The 15,129-nt window shown below is 32.1% G+C and overlaps 1 protein-coding gene across 2 annotated transcripts in view; it reads left to right on the forward strand.

Moving 5' to 3' along the window:
• The first annotated feature begins 6,692 nt into the window (after positions 1-6,692).
• Positions 6,693-15,129, forward strand: part of LOC109418256 (uncharacterized) — a 47,102-nt gene continuing 38,665 nt past the window's right edge. For both annotated transcript variants that reach the window (XM_029864808.2, XM_029864812.2), the window contains exon 1: positions 6,693-6,845. The gene's annotated coding sequence lies outside the window, so the exon portion shown is untranslated. The remainder of the gene's footprint in view (positions 6,846-15,129) is intronic.

Below are 15,129 nucleotides of genomic sequence, written 5' to 3' on the forward strand. Positions count from 1 at the left end.
GTCAACGGAACGATTCCAGTAAATTGACGTTCAGACTGGACTCCGGCGCGAGTGACCATGTAGTGAACGATTTGAAGGCATTTTCATCGGCAAGGCAACTGAGAACTCCGATCATTTTCGATATTGCGAAGGAAGGACAGACTCTCAAAGCGGAAGCGGTTGGCGTTATTGACGGTCACAGTAATAGAGGAGTACCACTCAACGTCAACCAGGTGCTCTACGTTCCAGAGCTGCGGGAGAACTTGTTGTCGGTTAAGCGTTTGACGAAGGCTGGCGTTACCGTTATATTTGAGGGAAGCGTTGCTGTGTTGAAGAAAGGCAATATTGTGATTGCGATGGCATTGCTGAGAGGAAATCTCTATGAATTGGACATCAAGATATCAAATACCAAGCACTACGAGGATCAGACAAGCGAGCCAGAGGGGGAAAATGATGTCCCGCATGATGGAGATGAAGCTGAGAAGATTGAAGGCTGCATGGTTGATTGTCCGGATAAATTGAAACCCTCTTCCCGGCTTCCGGTGATGCAGTGTGACAGGCGTGTGCAACGATATCAAGATCGGCAAAACGAAGGAATCGGTGACAAAACCAAGAAAGGCATACGACGTGTTCAACAATCGAGCAGTGGTTTCCTCATGGCCCGTTTACATATGTGATAATAATGCGTGACAATATTCTGTCGGACAATTTATTCCACGCTAGTATCCGAGGGGCGGATCACCAAGGGGTTGGAAACTCTGACACCTTGTGTGAAACACCCATTTCACACACCTAAAACACCTTTCGACACCTTTTCGACACCTTTCATATGCACCACCATGATCATTTTTTATTTTACTGGCATCATTGTTTTGCCGATGTTTATATTTACATTTTCAGGCAATATTTATCGTCACCATCGTCACAGTGCGGAGCAGAACCAGCAACATCGGACAACCAGGTACGTTTTCTCCGGAGCTTCGAACCGCCGCGTTTAACGGAGTCGATGCAGCTGATGGACGAAATCCTGTCCAACATCACATAGACCGGATGATGAAAAGCGGCAAGTTAAAGGCGGACAAAATGACCAGAAGGCGAAGGAAGAACAGTAAAGCTCTCCGCATTATAATCATCACGACGGAGTGATTCCAACGAACCGTCATCAGTCGCAACCCGGTGCTACCGCTACTTCCTCGCCAGCAGCACAAAGTCGAAATGAAGGAGGTCGATTACCAGACCTTCAGCACCGTCGACATCGTCATGAGGCTCTGCACGATTTTGCCCTGTCCTGCTTACTCCCACAGAAAATTTGAAAACAACGCGCACAGTAAAAGTCACATTTGACTTTTACTGTGCGAGCCGTTTCCAAATTTTCTGTGGGAGTGAGCAGTACACCAGATTCGTGCAGAGGCTCATAACCCGACGTCTCCACTAGACAGAAATGTCTTGCCATTTTGCTGGACAGATGTGTCATGACAGAAATGTTCTCTCGCTGTTTGCATGGAAAGCAGCGGTGTTGATCATTTCTGTTACGTTTTCTCTTTCTGGCAGTAAAATGGCAAGACATTTCTGTCTAGTGGAGACGTAGGGTAAGTAAGATCTTCGATGTGGAAGTAGTACGGAGAAAATCGTGAATAATAATCGATTTGAATTAGGATGGCCTTCATTTTTTGGACGAGATTTGAACTGGGCCTGAAGCCGAAAGGGTAAGTTTGGGATTTTTGGTGGAAAAGGAAAAATTAGAAAAAAAACATGTTTTCATTTGTATTTTTAGGGCTGGTTTGCTTCATTTAGCCAGTGGCAATCGAAACGGCGCTTACACCGGATCAAAATGATTCAACTCTTCCGTGGCGATTCGACTTTGACGACCATCGCCATCAAAAGGACTGAAAAGTACGACGGAAGTCCAATCTCGGCCTTCGGTGGTGAAAACCGGAAACAACCGGAAGCGCTAGTTCAATTCGAGGACTTCTATGCGCCGGCTGTCATCTTCGAGAATCTGCTGTTTCTGTGAGGTTTGCAAGTTGCAATTTACAATTTCCGAAGGGAAAACATCACGAGAACTTCGGAATCACATGTCCCAGGAGATGAAACCATTAAACGAGCGATGCAACGAGGAAATAGTAAAAATTGGCCAACCACTCGCAACTTCAATCACCTCGACTAATGAACGCAACTGTCCCTGGTCAGTTACTACCGAGTTCAAATGGCACTCGATCGGAAAACGGATTCTTATTTAGAATCGATCGATATGCTTGATATTATGTTTCCAGTTCAAAACCGAATTAGCGACATTTTTTCTTTGACTTCCGCTGCTTTTGCCTTGCGTTAAACACAATGTCGGAAGTGGGGCGCTGTATAGAGCACCAGGTGTACAATACAGCGCCCCACTTCCGACATTGTGTTTAACGCAAGGCAAAAGCAGCGGAAGTCGAAGAAAAAATGTCGCTAATTCGGTTTTGAACTGGAAACATAATACCTCCTAAGAGAAGCGGGATGAAACCAACGGAAGCACCGGAATGGATGAGCACGGTCCCTGAATCAGAACCCGAGAACGCTTTCAAACTAAATCTTCCAAGAAACACCAAATCAATCCAGGTCTACTCCGGATTTCCTCCGAAAAGGGTCCGAAACCAACATAGAAGCCGTCCCACACAGGGGGAGCGATTTATGTAAAAAGAAATTGCTCGAGAAATCACAGACGCCGGGAGATGAAATGCGCCGAGCAGAACCGGAACAATAAATATTGACCTATGAGGAGATCTATGGTTAGGACACTTTTCCGCGCAGGAATATTTATCAATTTTGATTTTTTTACATTAAATTATTAGTACATAGCATCTTTTGAATTTTGTTCCGAAGAAACAAGAATCTTACCCAGGAAGTATCCCATACCCAGGAATTTCTATTTTGGTCCTTGGCCATCAACATTTTATTTTGGTACCGCTTTGAAGATCATCTCAACTACCATGCAAACGAGCCGCGATACAACTGTGAAAACTGCGGTAGGAGGCGTTCTTCGCCGTATCGAGGTATAAGCTTGGGTATAAGGTGTCCCTTGTCCTGTGCCTGTCCTGTGTTACAGACACATTAGATCGCACGATTCCTGTTACATGGCACGATGCTCTTTGACCATTCCTATTAGTTGCGGTCGCACATGATGGAACACCTGCACGGTTGTCAATTCCCGCAGTATGTTTCGCTGGTTTCGCTTGACAGGGAATCTTCAAAAGTACTACGCCAAATCAAATCCTCTCTGGAACCGCAAAAGGAAAACACTCCTGAGTATCCGATCATCGTCGTCAAATCAGTTTCACCCCATCATCATTCAAAAGAATAACGCGTCTTCCTCCGGCGCAACCACCCCTGGTGTCGCTTCCAAACCGATCCAAATTTTTCGACTGCAATAGCAACCTGCTCAAGAAGGATTTGTTTCATCGGCGATTCCTTTCGATTCCTGGAATGAAAATTGTTGCTTAATATTGGATGTGTCAATCAATTTATGGGATTACTTACAGAAATCGTTAATCCGCTACATCCGGCCTGGCAAGGTAGACCGATTTTGGTTTCGACCGCTTCGATTGTACACCACCGGCGTTGAAGTCAATATCAAAACAAACGATGGTGAGAGAATTTCGAAAGTGTTGCCAGAATTTTGAAAAAAACATGACGTCTATCACATCAATTGTCAAAAACGTCAATGCACCGAAAAACACCCAAAAACACCCGATTAACACACTTCGACACCTTCTAGGGTGTCAGAGTTTCCAACCCCTTGCGGATCACTTCCAAAACAACTGAATCGAAAATACGTTTTGATGAAAATGCGTTACAAAATGCTCCAATGCGTTGAAAAATGCATTTGAAAATGTAATGCGTTGAAAAATGCGCCAAAATATCCAATGCGTTGAAAAATGCACAGGAATGCATGACAAATTTTTGGAGTTTTAATACATAATTTGTTGAAAAATACGCCAATGCGTAGAAAAATGCGTGTTATTTATCAATGCGTATAAAAATGCGAGCATTCCACCAATGCGCATAAAAATGCGTGTTTTCTATCAATGCGTAGAAAAATGCGTGTTTTCTATCAATGCGTAGAAAAATGCAAGTTTTTTTTGTCAATGCGTATAAAAATACGAACAATTTTATCAATGCGTTGAAAAGTACATGCTGTAAAATGTTGACAGGTGTTGTTCAATTTTAGAAATGCGTACCTTAATACGCTAATGCGTAACAAAATGCGCCAATGCGTATGTCAATACGCAAGGCTGAATCGAAAATGCGCTAGTGATTCGCCCCTTGCTAGTATCGTTTACATTGCCGCTAAAAATTTAGCTGCCAAATCTGGGACAATAAATTGTCCGACTGTGTTGGTACCAAACTATCGTAATGTAAACACTTCCCTATCTGCCAATAAAACTGGCGTGATGGCATAATTAGCTGACAATTCGTCTAGCAGACCGTTTACATGATGCTAATTGTGTGGGACAATCTAATATCCTCATTATTGTCCACTAGTTTTAGCACCGAATTCAGAAGCTTCTGATTTTGTCATGCTAATTTTTTTGTCTGCTAAAAAGTGTTTACATTGCGCTAAATTGACGCCAATACTGCTCGAAAATGAACTGTCGCGTATAATTAGCAAATATGTAAACGGGCCATCAAGAAAAGTGCTAATACGCAGCTGCTCGAATCTTGGAGCACTAATGCAAACTCGACCGTGAAACGGTGAAACTGCGCGGTGTATGCAACCGGAGAGGAGCCTATGACCTGTCCAAAGGTGTCGGATCAAGAGGGGGTGTTGAAGATCAAGTAGGCATTGGTGATCCCGACATAGTTTGACACACAGTTTTTCATTTCACTTCTTGTTAAACCTCCAACCAAGTTAGATCAAATAAAGATTTGTTCCTTACGTATACCGAGATTCCCAATAAAATCCAATAAACAGGCTGTTAAAAAGCAAAAGGTTCGCACTTAAAATGTATCTTGACTGAGTTGGCAAAGTTTCGATAAGCCTGCACTTATTTTTCAAGTGCAAAAGCAATTGGTCACAATCTAAGTGCAGGATACTTATATTCAATGTGTTAATTAATCTGAGTGTTGAGGAGCATCACACAGCTCAGTAGAGCTATAGACAGACATACACGGAACCGCCAAACTACCCAAAATTGAGTTCTTTTGACGCATTCCCATAGTTCCGCCCAATAAGCCAAATTTGAGTAAATCGATTAAACTCACACTAGGTAAATTGCCTTTACCTCCAGCAAAAAAATATACTTAAGAGTAGGTAAATTCAACCAAAGACCCCCCCTCATTCAACCCAAATTTGAGTATACCTACATTTACTCAAAATTGGCTTATTGGGCTCAAGGACCCCCATTGGGTAGATGCATCTCTGTTTGTTTTTGACAACATCGGTGGGGGAAAGAGGGAAAACAACCTAATTTTGGGTAACTAGTTTATTCGATATACTCAGCTTTGAGTAAAATCGACCCAAAAATTAGGTAGTTTGATTTCTCCGTGTACCTACACGGGGAAACGAAATAACTCAAAATTGAGTCTTTTTCATCCATCTTGACAGCTAAGTAAAACCAGTCAAATTTGAGTTATTCGCAAGGTACTCAAATTTGAGTTGTTTCACTAAAAGGCCGTTTTGGATGAAATTGACTATTTTAAGAACAGTGCGTTTTGGCTCAAATTAACCCAAAATCTAGTCTCACAAAAAAGATTTTTTTGGAAATTTAATTCAGAATACAATGTAAAGTGATGTTTGGAAGTTATTGAGGTGGAATTAACTTTATTGCAGTTTCATAAAAAATACATCATAAAGAGCACATAAAAAATAAATTCAATAAATAATATTGCTCGAGGCACCGTTAGCCGGAACTTGTGCTCTTCCCACGGTAGTTGCCACGTTGCGTCGCCCTATCTGGCTCCACCTCCAGCTCTGGTTCCGCCCTGCGATTGTTTTGCTGCCAAATTAAAAGAAACTAATAAGATTGCGTTCTTACTTTTATTTTTTAAAAACTTACCGGCGATTTTGTTCTGAAACTAATCTCTTCCATTTTCGAACCGGCTCAACTTTATGTTCGATTTGTCCTCGGGTGCCTTCGGGATCTGCGGTAGCGCGTCGATGTATAGATGGGTTTAGCGAAGAAGCACTGAAAAATCGAAAAATAGTTGAAGAAAATGTTAAAATGTTTAATTAATTTGCTAACTTACCGTAATTCACAACGAAATCTGTCGAACTCTGAAACAAACATGGCGCACAATAAATTTTCATCCAAAATGAAGTGCGACCGCAGCACTTCATTTTGGGTACTTCCTCAGCCAGGGAAAAACAAATAACAACTCTCAATTCACCCAAAAGCAAGTCTTTGTTGATAACGCCAAGTTTAAGTAAAAAGTACCTCGCGACCAGTTCGGTTTGTACCCAAAAATCAAGTGTTGTCACAATACTTAATTTTAAGTACTTTTTATCTCCGTTTTGAGTTATTTCGTTTCCCCGTGTATAGGTACCAACAAGGGTTCCAAACTAATGGTGGGTAAAGTACAAAGTGTGCCTCATGCATTTTTACGTAGAACTGCTCGAATATTTGTGAACCCGATTCATCTGCCCCGCTCTTCTCTTTAAACGGTTCGGTCTTTCTACCGACAGGTGACAGCTAGTCGGTGTAGTCGACATAAGCACCCGCCGCCGCCGCCGAGGCGACCCGATCGAGTACGTAAGAAAATTTTCAACAAAAGTGAACAACGTCGAGTCGTAGTGCACACGCGAGTTTACGTTGCAGTGAAAATTCGCTCGGAAAACAAGTGAAAATGTGCTGAAACTAGTCGAAAAGCAGTGTAAATTGTTGCCGAAGGTAAGTGGATCGTTTTGGTGGTGAAATTTCCCGGAACGGAATCGTTTCCGATGGGAAAAACGCGAAAAATGTTTGGCTGCTCGGAGCCATGAAGTGAGTCATTTTTTCCCATTATGTCGGTCGAACGGCAATAGCAAAAGATGGCGGAGCGCTAGATCGGCTCCAGCCGCGCCGCGTAGTGTCCCAGTACGGAGGGTTAGCCTAACATTAGCCTAATGTGAGACTAACTGGCCAGCATGTTAGGCTAACTTTTTGTCTCACTTTTGCCTAATGTTAGTCTAAAATTAGACAGATATGACACACTTTTGTTAGACATGTTGCAAATTCGAATTATGTTTGTTAGTCTAACATTAGACTAACGTTAGACATGCTTTACTATGGGCTGTTAGACGAATGTTAGGCATAGATTTTATGCTGCTTGTTTTCATTCCAGCTGTCATTCGAGCAAGAAGTATGATTGTAGTAGTGAACTTTTGTCGTCGTTCACTACTACAACCGTACTCTTGCCTCGAATGAAAGCTGGACGAAACATGTTTAATAAAAAAAAAACTCGGAGCCCGTTTTAATTTAAATTCAAATTTAAATTTAAATTAAATTAATTAATTAATTAAATTAAATTAAAATTAAAATGAAAATTTTAAATTTTAATTTTAATTTTAATTTTAATTTTAATTTTAATTATAATTATAATTATAATTATAATTATAATTATAATTATAATTATAATTATAATTATAATTATAATTATAGCCTAATATAATTATAATTATAATTATAATTATAATTATAATTATAATTATAATTATAATTAAATTAAAATTAAAATTAAAATTAAAATTTAAAATTTTAATTTTAATTTTAATTTTAATTTTAATTTTAATTTTAATTTTAATTTTAATTTTAATTTTAATTTTAATTTTAATTTTAATTTTAATTTTAATTTTAATTTTAATTTTAATTTTAATTTTAATTTTAATTTTAATTTTAATTTTAATTTTAATTTTAATTTTAATTTTAATTTTAATTTTAATTTTAATTTTAATTTTAATTTTAATTTTAATTTTAATTTTAATTTTAATTTTAATTTTAATTTTAATTTTAATTTTAATTTTAATTTTAATTTTAATTTTAATTTTAATTTTAATTTTAATTTTAATTTTAATTTTAATTTTAATTTTAATTTTAATTTTAATTTTAATTTTAATTTTAATTTTAATTTTAATTTTAATTTTAATTTTAATTTTAATTTTAATTTTAATTTTAATTTTAATTTTAATTTTAATTTTAATTTTAATTTTAATTTTAATTTTAATTTTAATTTTAATTTTAATTTTAATTTTAATTTTAATTTTAATTTTAATTTTAATTTTAATTTTAATTTTAATTTTAATTTTAATTTTAATTTTAATTTTAATTTTAATTTTAATTTTAATTTTAATTTTAATTTTAATTTTAATTTTAATTTTAATTTTAATTTTAATTTTAATTTTAATTTTAATTTTAATTTTAATTTTAATTTTAATTTTAATTTTAATTTTAATTTTAATTTTAATTTTAATTTTAATTTTAATTTTAATTTTAATTTTAATTTTAATTTTAATTTTAATTTTAATTTTAATTTTAATTTTAATTTTAATTTTAATTTTAATTTTAATTTTAATTTTAATTTTAATTTTAATTTTAATTTTAATTTTAATTTTAATTTTAATTTTAATTTTAATTTTAATTTTAATTTTAATTTTAATTTTAATTTTAATTTTAATTTTAATTTTAATTTTAATTTTAATTTTAATTTTAATTTTAATTTTAATTTTAATTTTAATTTTAATTTTAATTTTAATTTTAATTTTAATTTTAATTTTAATTTTAATTTTAATTTTAATTTTAATTTTAATTTTAATTTTAATTTTAATTTTAATTTTAATTTTAATTTTAATTTTAATTTTAATTTTAATTTTAATTTTAATTTTAATTTTAATTTTAATTTTAATTTTAATTTTAATTTTAATTTTAATTTTAATTTTAATTTTAATTTTAATTTTAATTTTAATTTTAATTTTAATTTTAATTTTAATTTTAATTTTAATTTTAATTTTAATTTTAATTTTAATTTTAATTTTAATTTTAATTTTAATTTTAATTTTAATTTTAATTTTAATTTTAATTTTAATTTTAATTTTAATTTTAATTTTAATTTTAATTTTAATTTTAATTTTAATTTTAATTTTAATTTTAATTTTAATTTTAATTTTAATTTTAATTTTAATTTTAATTTTAATTTTAATTTTAATTTTAATTTTAATTTTAATTTTAATTTTAATTTTAATTTTAATTTTAATTTTAATTTTAATTTTAATTTTAATTTTAATTTTAATTTTAATTTTAATTTTAATTTTAATTTTAATTTTAATTTTAATTTTAATTTTAATTTTAATTTTAATTTTAATTTTAATTTTAATTTTAATTTTAATTTTAATTTTAATTTTAATTTTAATTTTAATTTTAATTTTAATTTTAATTTTAATTTTAATTTTAATTTTAATTTTAATTTTAATTTTAATTTTAATTTTAATTTTAATTTTAATTTTAATTTTAATTTTAATTTTAATTTTAATTTTAATTTTAATTTTAATTTTAATTTTAATTTTAATTTTAATTTTAATTTTAATTTTAATTTTAATTTTAATTTTAATTTTAATTTTAATTTTAATTTTAATTTTAATTTTAATTTTAATTTTAATTTTAATTTTAATTTTAATTTTAATTTTAATTTTAATTTTAATTTTAATTTTAATTTTAATTTTAATTTTAATTTTAATTTTAATTTTAATTTTAATTTTAATTTTAATTTTAATTTTAATTTTAATTTTAATTTTAATTTTAATTTTAATTTTAATTTTAATTTTAATTTTAATTTTAATTTTAATTTTAATTTTAATTTTAATTTTAATTTTAATTTTAATTTTAATTTTAATTTTAATTTTAATTTTAATTTTAATTTTAATTTTAATTTTAATTTTAATTTTAATTTTAATTTTAATTTTAATTTTAATTTTAATTTTAATTTTAATTTTAATTTTAATTTTAATTTTAATTTTAATTTTAATTTTAATTTTAATTTTAATTTTAATTTTAATTTTAATTTTAATTTTAATTTTAATTTTAATTTTAATTTTAATTTTAATTTTAATTTTAATTTTAATTTTAATTTTAATTTTAATTTTAATTTTAATTTTAATTTTAATTTTAATTTTAATTTTAATTTTAATTTTAATTTTAATTTTAATTTTAATTTTAATTTTAATTTTAATTTTAATTTTAATTTTAATTTTAATTTTAATTTTAATTTTAATTTTAATTTTAATTTTAATTTTAATTTTAATTTTAATTTTAATTTTAATTTTAATTTTAATTTTAATTTTAATTTTAATTTTAATTTTAATTTTAATTTTAATTTTAATTTTAATTTTAATTTTAATTTTAATTTTAATTTTAATTTTAATTTTAATTTTAATTTTAATATTAATTTTAATTTTAATTTTAATTTTAATTTTAATTTTAATTTTAATTTTAATTTTAATTTTAATTTTAATTTTAATTTTAATTTTAATTTTAATTTTAATTTTAATTTTAATTTTAATTTTAATTTTAATTTTAATTTTAATTTTAATTTTAATTTTAATTTTAATTTTAATTTAATTTAATTTGATTGATTTATTTAATTTTAATTTTAACTTAATTTAAATAAATTTTGATTAAAATTTAATTAAAATTTAATTAAAATTTAATTTAAAAATAGTTAAAATTTAATTAAAATTTTATTAAAGTTTAATTAAAATTTAATTAAAATTTTATTAAAATTTAATTAAAATTTAATTAAAATTTGATCAAAATTCAATTAAAATTTAATTAAAATTTAATTAAAATTTAGTTAAAATTTCATCAAAATTTAATTAAAATTTAATTGAAATTAAATCAAAAATAAAATGACTCACCGACACGATGGAGCCAAACTTAACGGAATCGGTCACTGTTTTGTAGATGACTGGTTCCTGCGACGGTACGACGCGAACGAAACGGACTTCGTGGCCAGGAGCAGCGACGATTAACTGACGGTTTGGACAACGCAACGACGGAAATGGTTCCTACGGGTTTAACTATTTGAGACGAGCAATTTTTTCTTTTTCTCGACCGACGAACGCGATTTTTAAGCTGCCGCAACTAACAAAGTGTTTTTCCACTGCCATTTACTCAACTGTCAATGATGCGCGAAAAAATCGAACATTCAGCATAAATTCGGGGTTATGATTTATGCTCTCCAAAAATTTTCGATGAGCAACATAACTAACAAATGCCTAACATTGTCGAACGCCTAACTTCCTCCGTGCTGGGGTTTGCTGGGTCTGGTGGCCAGGGATGCCAGGAGCAATTTTCAAATGTCTTCGCAAGGCACTCTAAAATGTCTTCACATGTCTTCACACTCCATATTGTGACTTTGGTATAAAATTGATGTTAAAAATCCAAATGTATGCTATGTTCTCACTGCGCTCTATATCAAGTTATAGCATGATGTTCTTGGTGATGATATCCTATACCAGGAGTACATCGGGGATAATGCTTCCGATGTTTCTAGGTAAATTTATCCAAGAGTCTTCAAGAATTTCTCCAGGAGTTTTCTGGGAATCCCTCCATGGCTTCCCCACAAATACCATAAAATTCCTTGAAAAGTTTCCGCAGAATTCCTGCAGCATTTGTGGTAGAACTTCTCCATGATTTGATTGGAAATAACTACATTAATTATCAGAAAATTGCCTCCAAAACTTCAATGAAATTTACTTCAAGAGTTCCCAAGAAATCCTCTAGCAATAATGCATTTTTCCTTCAGAATTTCCCGCGAATATTTACCTTTTTTCGAAATTTCTCTAGAAGTTCTTCTGAATCAAGAGTTCCACAAGAAAAATCGGGAACTCCTTCAGAAGATCCTTGGGAATTCATGCTAGAGTTTCTTAGAAATTCCTCCAAGAGTTCCTCGGGAGTTCCTCACGAAGTTTCCCGGAAATTTATCAAGGAAACCATCGGGAATTCTTCCAGGAATTTTACAGGAACTTCACATGGTGTATTTCGAGAGATCCTTCTACAGATTTTTTGGAATACCTACAGGAAATCCACGGGAATTCTTCTAATTTCTCCAAAAGTTCCTCGAGAATTTCTCCAGGAGATCCTTAGGAATTGTTCTGAGAGATCCTCGGAAATTCCTACATGAAATCGTCGGGAATTCCTCCATCAGTTCTTTAGAAATTCCTGCAGGAGTTTCCAATAAAGGGTTTCCCAAAAACTGAAGAAATTCTTGGCACTTCTGAAGAAATTTTTGGAAATTTCCTGGAGCAATTCCCGAGTAGCTCCTGGAGGATTTTTTGAGGAACTTATGGAGAAATTCCCGAGAAATTCCTGAAAGAACTACGAAAGGGATTTTCGAGAAACTCCTGATAGAGTTCCTATGGATCTCCTGGAGGAATATCTCAAAAATATCCAAATCCCCCTGGAACTCCAGAAGGAATTCTAGAGGAAATCCTGGAAGAATTCTCGAGGAACTCATGGAGAAATTTCAACGAATACTTAGAGGAATTTCCTAGGAACTTCTGGATAAATTCTCTAGGGACTCCCAGAGGTATACCCGGGAATCTCTTGAAGAGATTTCCGAGGAACACCTGGAAGAATCTCCGCGGAACTCGTAGAGAAATTCCCAAGCAACTCCTGAAAGAATACCCGAGGAACTCCTGGAAGAATTCCAGAAGAAGTTCTGGAGAAATACTCGAGAAACTCTTAGAGGAATTCCCGAGAAACTCCTATAGGAATTTCCGAGGAACTCATGAAGGACTTCTCGAGGTGCTTCTGAAGGAATTCCGAGGAATACATGGAAGAATTCCCGAGGAGCTCCTGAAGAAATTCTTGACAAACTCCTGAAGGAATTCCCGAGGAACACCTGGAGGAATTTGCGAGGAGCTCCTAGAGGTATGCGCGAGAATCTTTTGAAGAAATTTCCGAAGGACTCCTGGAAGAATCTCCGAGGAACTTGTGGAACTCCTGGAGGAATTCCCGAAGCACTTCTGGAGCAATTTCTGAGGAACTCCAGGAGGAATTCCCGTGGAATTCCTGGAGGAATTATCGAGGAGCTTCTGTGTGAATTCCGAGGAATACATGGAGGAATTTCCTAGGAACTCCTGGAGAATTTCCAAATGATATCCTAGAGAAGTTCTCAAGGCATTCTTGAAGAAATTCTGAGCAAACTCCTAGAGGAATTTCCGAGAAACTCCGAAGAAATTCCCCAAGGAATTCTTAAAGAGATTTCCGAGAAACTCCTAAAAGATTTCTTGAGGATCTCCTGAAGAAATTCCTGAAGATCTCATGGACGAATGCCTGAGGAACTCCAGGAGCAATTTCCGAGAAACTCCAGGAGGAATTCTCGAGAAAATCCTGGATGAATTCCTGAGGAACTCCTGTAAGAGTTCTCGAAGAAATCCTGGAGGAATTCCGAGGAACTGCTAGAGGAATTTTCTAGGAACTGGCAAACTCTAGCAAACTTGCAGAATTCCCGAGTAACTTGTAGAGGAATTCCCAAGGAACTTCCGAAGGAATTCCTGACGATTTCCTGAAAAAAATGTCGGCTAGCTACTGGAGGAATTCCCGAGAAAATCCATGTGGAATTTGCGAGGAGCTTCGGGAGGAATTTCCGAGGTACACCTGGAAGAATTCCCGAGAAACTCTTGAAGTAATTTCTAGAAGAATTCCTGATGAAATCCTGAAGGAATTTCAGTGGAACTTCTGGAGAGATTCCCAAGGAACTACTGGAGAAATCTCAACAGGCTTCATTGGACAAATCTTCGGAATAATCTGTGGGAAATTATGGACGTAGCTCTGTTTGAAACTCAACCGAAGTTCTGATGAGATATTCCGAAAATATCGGTAATACTTTTAAAAAGAACCTCTGTTTTTAAAGATTTTTGTAAAATTTTAGGAGAATACCCAGATGAAACTCAAAAAAAATCTTAAAATAACCTCTTTTAGAATCTTTGATGGCATTAAAAAGGTTCTTGAATGAAATCAAAAATAATATTTACAAATATTTAATATTTTCAAATACAATATAGAAAAATTAGAAATCTGTAAGTTTTTATCAACAAAAAAATTAAAACGTATTTCATCTGAAATTTGAATTATTGGGTTAGATCAACAATATAAATATTATTTTTTCAGCTTTCAGAAGTCTTCAAAAGTCTTCACATAATTTGGAATGTCTTCAATATGTCTTCACAAAAATAAATGTCTTCACAGAAGTTCAAATGTCTTCAAATTGAAGACCTGTCTTCACATCTGGCATCCCTGCTGGTGGCGTTTGGCGTGTGTGTTGCTGTTCAAGGTGTTTGGTCGTCGCGAGTACGTTTGCCTCGAATGTGTTTTATATTTTTTTTTATTGTGAGCAGCTGTTTTCCACTTGTACGCTCCGTTTGTCGAAACAATGCAGTTGTGATATATTTATAAGAAAATAGCTTATGTGGCAATTTATTCGCGTGGCTACCTTTTCTGGTGATATTGTAAAAAACTGTTTTGAAGGTCACTTCGCAGTATGTACATATTGAACTCGATCATTCGAAGTACGTTTTCGTGCAGTAATTTAGTATTATGGTATATAACATGTTTATTGTGGTTAATGTAATACTAACTGTTCCGTCAATCATTGTACTGCCTACTAAATAGGAAGAATCCATGAATACATTCCTGAACAAGAATTCTTAGAGGAGTAGTTTCTTGAAGGATCGTTTGAGAAATCTATTGAGGATCTCCGAAAAAAGAGGAACTAGTTGGGGAATCACTGGAGCAATTCCCGTAGAAATCTCTAGAAGAACTCCGCAGGAATTTTTAGTGACATTCCTTCAAAATTCTCTAATAGAATTCGTGAAGGAATCCCCGGAGAATTTTCGGAAGGGATTCCCGGAAGAGTTCTTGGGGGAACCCCCGATGGAATTACTTGAGAAAATTTCAAAGTAATACTTGAACAGCATCCATGCCTGACGCTTTCATGGAAGAATACCTAGAAAGATGCTCTCAATCACTTGGCATTCGTTTGACTTTTTCGTCTATAACCCAGTTCAGAAGTCTAATATTAAAAAGTGATGTTCGCAAATTTGTAGATTAATGTTTTTTTCTACAATTATCACTAAGGACGCCACAGTCTAACTTTCATATATTCGGCGTGAGAGCGCTATTACCACCTACTGCTACTAAA

Source organism: Aedes albopictus, chromosome 3 (assembly GCF_035046485.1).
Source record: "Aedes albopictus strain Foshan chromosome 3, AalbF5, whole genome shotgun sequence".
Lineage (NCBI taxonomy): Eukaryota > Metazoa > Arthropoda > Insecta > Diptera > Culicidae > Aedes > Aedes albopictus.